This window comes from Corvus brachyrhynchos, unplaced genomic scaffold, assembly GCF_000691975.1.
Source record: "Corvus brachyrhynchos isolate BGI_N302 unplaced genomic scaffold, ASM69197v1 scaffold56, whole genome shotgun sequence".
Taxonomy (NCBI): domain Eukaryota; kingdom Metazoa; phylum Chordata; class Aves; order Passeriformes; family Corvidae; genus Corvus; species Corvus brachyrhynchos.
The window spans coordinates 2,772,751-2,778,351 of NW_008238664.1; the positions used below are offsets into that span (position 1 = coordinate 2,772,751).

Sequence of the window (5,601 nt, forward strand, 5' to 3'; positions counted from 1 at the left end):
CAGGTAAAGCCTGCTCTTTCATCTTCAGTGTCACAACAAGAATCCAAAGTAAAACTGCAGTCAGTGAGCAATGGATGTACAGTACACAGGGTCTGTAGGACAGAGTCTCACTTCTACACGTACTTGTTGTATTACAAGCTTATATCATCATTTTAAATGCAACGATGTGGGTAAGCCAGTGAATCTGGTAAGCTGAAGATGTAAGGTTTCTTTCTTGCTTCTTTTTCTTAAGCATACAGACTTCCCACCAGAGTTATTATACACTTTCCCTGGAGTGGTCTTCTTATAGAAATTCAGGAACAACCTCTACATATTTTGAAAAAAGCCCAGTGAAACTTTGAATTTTACATTCCACATGTTAAGGGATAAAGGTATTAATGCAAGTCATTTACGTATTTTGAACATTGAACATTTTTTTTCCGTTCTCAATTGAAAAGATGAACCTAATGTATGCAAAGAGCAGCAACATTTTTCCACTCAAATCACATGAATATTTAACTGTAAGAGGTTTCTTTTTGCCTTATCTGGAAAACCAATCAGTGGAGGGAAAACTTACAAGGACTTGAGACTCCTGAGCACGATCATGCAGTCCATTTACTCACAGGATACTCTTCCCATCAGTCCCTTGAGAATGATGCCTATCTGGGTGCAGGTCTGGGGAGAGCCAGTTGTGTGCTGAATACAAAGAGACTGAGGTAAGTGTGATGTGGCAGCTCTAGAGTTATCCACAGAACTGCAGTGAACATGAAGTGACATAGAAAGGGTTATCTGCTGACATTGCCAATACTGTAGGAAATCTTAGACTGCTCAGGATCTAGTGGCCGCATTCATAGAAAGAGTCTGTTCCCACCTGTGCTGCCCAGTGGCTGGGAAGTGTGGAAATATGAGCCTCAGCCAGCTCTGCTGTTTCACAGTTTCTCTTCCTCTTTTCCACTTCCTGTAGCTACCTCTGTCGTTTCCCTCTCCTCCTCCTCAAGCGCTGCAAAAGCACCCAAAGACTTTGGAAGTATGTCCTGTTAGGTGCTGAAGACCAAAATATAAAATGCATTAGAGAGAGTGTGGAGCTGGAAACCTTCTTTCCCTGCCAGACCACAAGCAGCTGTTGTGAAACAACTCTCAGACCCAGTTTTTACTGCTGTTTGATGACACTGACAGCTAATGCTGATGACGCAGGGGCTGGTTATTGTCTGGACAACAAGGAGCGAGGCTGTTGCTGTGGGCTAAACAATTAACACCTCAGAGGGTTCCAGGGAGCAAGCAAGCTTGCTGAAGTACCAGGGAACAAAGAGCTGGTGGCAGTGGCACACACACATCACACGAAGCTTGCACAGTCCTTGATAAAGTCTGGAAGAAGTATTCTGAGGTTTGGAATGTTCATTTTTTTAACCACACAAGTTACCTTTGATTTTCCCTGGGTTTTATACCAGCTGATTTGGTTCAGCGTTGACAGTTCACCTTAATTCAAATTACCAGAACTTCTTTTGTTGTGCTTACCTCTATCTAATATACTGTTCCCTATCTGATATTAAGTTGCTTATGCCATGCCAGTCTCTTGTCTCTTCTGTGTGTACCACGGTTTCTGAAGCTTCTCAAGTTCAAGTGCCAGACATAACTGTACTCCATAGACCTCTGTTAATAAATATCTGTCCCTTTGCTATTCTAGTCCTCTGCCTCTGTCAAACAAAGTTGCTGATTGCGCAAAACCATTTTGTGATTTGTTCCAGTGTTCTAAATTTTTGATTCTGTAACTGAAAGGAGGAAAGGGTAATAGCTTGATACTAAAAAAGAAAATATTCTTGTCAAAACATACTTAAAATTTTCCTCTGGACCCAGACAAAACATTCAAAAATGGTGATTTTATTTAAAACTGAAATGGAATATGGGGAAATAATAAAAATTTTGTTCCACTTGATCTCAAAGCACTCTTCAAGATTAAAACAAACAAAAATCAAACTTTTGTTAAAAATGTTGAATTGAAAAATTTGAGTTTTACCCACCTTCCCCCTTACATATTTCCTTTATTCATTTTGACTAAAGCAGTCTGCAAATACAACCTGGATTTGCAAAAAACTTGAGTAATTTTCAAACTGCAATTTTAATTATCAAATAATTATCTATTTGAGAAATGCCTATGGCTCAGGCTTTGTAAAGAAAGGCCAAACAGGAGACAACAAGTTCATGTTTATTTATGACAAAAATCTTTCCTTGGGATTCTTGGCTGCTGTGGTCAGTATGCTTTTCTGGGCCTTCTTTACTATTCTGCCTTTACCGGCTACTTCTGGATGAAAGGAAAAGGGAAAAATAAGCCTTTTAGTGAATTGGATGCTCTTGTTGCACTTCTTAGAGCACATTCTCTTTTGTGTTGAAAACCAGACTGTTCTCAGGGTTCCTTGCTGCTTCTGTTTCAAGCCTATCAGTTTCTTTTATTTGTCTCAGCATTAAAAAATATCAAAGTGTGTGGTGCCTTTTTAAAGGATAAAAAGGAAATAAATCCTGGAGTATAATGGAAAAACAGTGTTGGGAAGATAGAAATATTCAGTTTAAATATTATGAATTTAGGAATTTGATTAAAAACTATCAGAATCTTCAAAAGGAAAAAGGACTGGGGAGTGGAATGCAAAAGCAATGGCTTCCATCCATGGTGCTAGTGGGGAAAGTGGCAGCTGCAGCTGGGAATTCATCCCTGACAGAGATCCAGTTGACTGCCATTCACATGTGAACGAGGCTTCTGTGTGCAGTGCTGGTGCAGGAAGGCTGTGGTGTCTGCAAGCAGTGCTGGGTGTTCTGCAGCAGGGATTTGGGAACAGGCACTGTCTTGGCAGGGTTAAAGCCACCTGAAGCAAAATGGGAGCCAGGAGACTGCAATACCATCCTTGTTAGGCAGAAGAGCACGTCTTCTTCTTAAGTATCCTTATGAGTCTTTTCGTTGTGTGTGTCAGTGTACACAAGGATATAGGCAATGTTTTAATAGATCTGTTGAAAAACATCTGCAGGTCAAGCTGAAACAAGGATATTTGCCTTGGTCTCTGGACCACAGAAGGGTCCTTACCATAACTGACCAAAGGCCTGATGGTCCCAGTACTTTTTCATTGTAACAACTAGTGGGTGTAAAATAGATGGACCAGCAGTGATGATCGCATGAGATTGGGTGCAATCAAATCCTCATCATTGCCTAAGTAGGCTTACATGCTGGATTAAACAAAAAAGCTTTTTAATTTGTTGATCTGCCTCTAATAATGACCTTAGAGAGATGTGTGGAGGTCTCCAGAGTGGATGGAATATCTTCTTGGTATAAGCCTAACATCTAAACAACTAGTCAGATCTAATGCTGGAGTGTACAAGGCAGTTCAGGCATAGTAAATTAGGAGCGGAGCGGAGTAATGTTCTTACACAGCCATTCCCATTTGTTGGGGTCCTCCATGTAGTCCTGGGAGAGGGGCCCTAGGGGGGAGGCATGGGGTTTCCCTAACCCCTGGTCAGCCTCGTTCCCCATTGGTTGTTTTGTGTTCCCCTGCGTGGGCAAGGACCCTCGGGTCCCGTGATTGCCTCAGTTCCTCGGCAGAGCCCCGGCCATGCGGCTGGAGAAATAAACATCTCTGAAACATCTATCAAGAATTGGTCCATATATATTTCTTTTCTGCTGGCCTCGTTGTTTGATACGCGTGTTGCAGTATCTGCACTGTAACACCCCTTTAACAATTATAAGCTGGGGAGCAGGGCAGGAGGAGGAACTTACCCTACATTTTGCATCTAAAACTATTTCTCTGCCTTGTCAGGGTCAGGAGAGCACAAGATGAAATATATATAAAACACACTGATGTAAGTTTGAGTCTCTAAAGCCCAGTTTGTGAAGACTTACATAACAAATATGGCCTTTTCAACCCATCTTGTGACAGAATTAAAATAAAGCTTTCCAGAGTGACTGTCAAAACCAGAAGAGACTGATTAACTGACAAAAACGCAGTAGAAATCCTTAACAGAATAAACCATGCAAGAACAAAATTACGCTGGGATGCAAATTGATATTTTGATATAATAGTTGGTCTTCTTCATAATACTGATTTGTTATCTGCTGTTCTGCATATTTAAGAGCTTGAAAATCCTCTATGGTCATGTAATCAATATAGCACACCGAGATGTTTTTTTCCTTGATCAACAAAATGTTCAATTTCCATGTTGAATCCTGGAAGCAGTGCTTTGGTATAGCTGCCAAACCTAAATCCAGAATAAATAAAGCCCACGAGGGGTAATGGGCTCAGCTGCAGTGCTGGTACAGAAAGGCTGACAGTGACAACTGTTCTGCTGCTTAATTTTCCGTATTAACCAAGGGGAGCTACGTTAGCTCATATAACCCTCAGCACAATGCAGTGGTTACACAGGTTAATATTCATTACACATTCAAGGGACATAGAGCATATAAAGCTCAGGTCTGGAAGCTTCTGGGAACAGTGTTTGTCATTCTGTTGTGTGGCAGCGCAACACACAGCAGCAGCAGCAGAACTCCTGGAACAGGGCTGGGTTGCTAGGCAGTGTGTCCATATAAATATTAAGTCCTAATGATATATCAGCAACATATGTCTCTGCATGTTTAAAATGCATTTGCTTCAGCATGCGCTTAAGTGCTTTGCTGAACTGAAGCCATAAGTGCTAAATGGTGAATCTGAATGGGAAAATGCCACAGGAGAATGGTCTTCAAAGAATAAAATCAAATTATTCTTGGGAATGATCAACAAGCATATATAAAATGAGCCACAAAAACAGTTGTTATAATGCTATGAGTGGAGTGCAGATAAAGGATAGGAAGTTATAAGCACTAATGCAGCTCTGCTAAATTCAGTGGATATGAATTTATTGTCCTTGAGGATTTCCTGTGATCTTGCCACTGGTGGATTTTGCCACTGGTAAAAATGGTTTGAGACTCACAGGGCATCAGATACCCCACTGCTGAGAACAGCAAGAGAAATCCATCCCTTTCCAAGCTAAGTACAGAATGTAGAGCTGTTAGGACGGGAATCCAAGAGTTTAAGCAGGATGGTCAGGTATAACTAAGGGAAAGGCCAGGGAGGTGAGCCTGGCTGTATGGCTCATGGATAATTAAATATTGTGGGGAAGGTAAATCCCATTATCACTTCTATTTCCATTAAATGTTGCTCTGCCAAGGTGTGGGGGTAGAATGGGGGATGCAGAGCTACTGTTCAGGATATAAAAAGGAGGGAAGTAAAAGGCAGCCCCAGATGAATGGGCAAGCAGCAGCAAAATCCTGACTCTGACATCACTGGCAAAGACCTATAGAAATTGCCTACAATGAATCACTCTTCCAAATTTGTGAGCAGAAAGACTAAGTAATATTAAATTATAGATAGTACATCATTCCTAATATGCATTTTAAACCTACTCTTCCTTCCATCTTTTTGTCTCTTCCATCTTTTTCTCCTTTTCATCAAAACTAGAAACTCAAAGAAGGGTTGCTACTCCTGAAAATTAATCAGAATAGAAAGGAGACCTGATAGAAATAAAAAGTCTCTTAACCCTTACCACCCCCATCCAGTCCTAAGTTTATTCATTGTTCCAGTCTGAAAATTAGTTGATAAATTTAAAGGA

The 5,601-nt window shown here is 40.8% G+C and overlaps 1 long non-coding RNA gene across 1 annotated transcript in view; it reads left to right on the top strand.

Moving 5' to 3' along the window:
* LOC108447560 overlaps positions 1 to 1,655 on the top strand; it is a 2,775-nt gene extending 1,120 nt beyond the window's left edge. The window contains exon 2 of the long non-coding RNA XR_001863199.1: positions 4 to 1,655. This is a non-coding gene — a long non-coding RNA (uncharacterized LOC108447560). The remainder of the gene's footprint in view (positions 1 to 3) is intronic.
* The last annotated feature ends 3,946 nt before the right edge of the window (positions 1,656 to 5,601 follow it).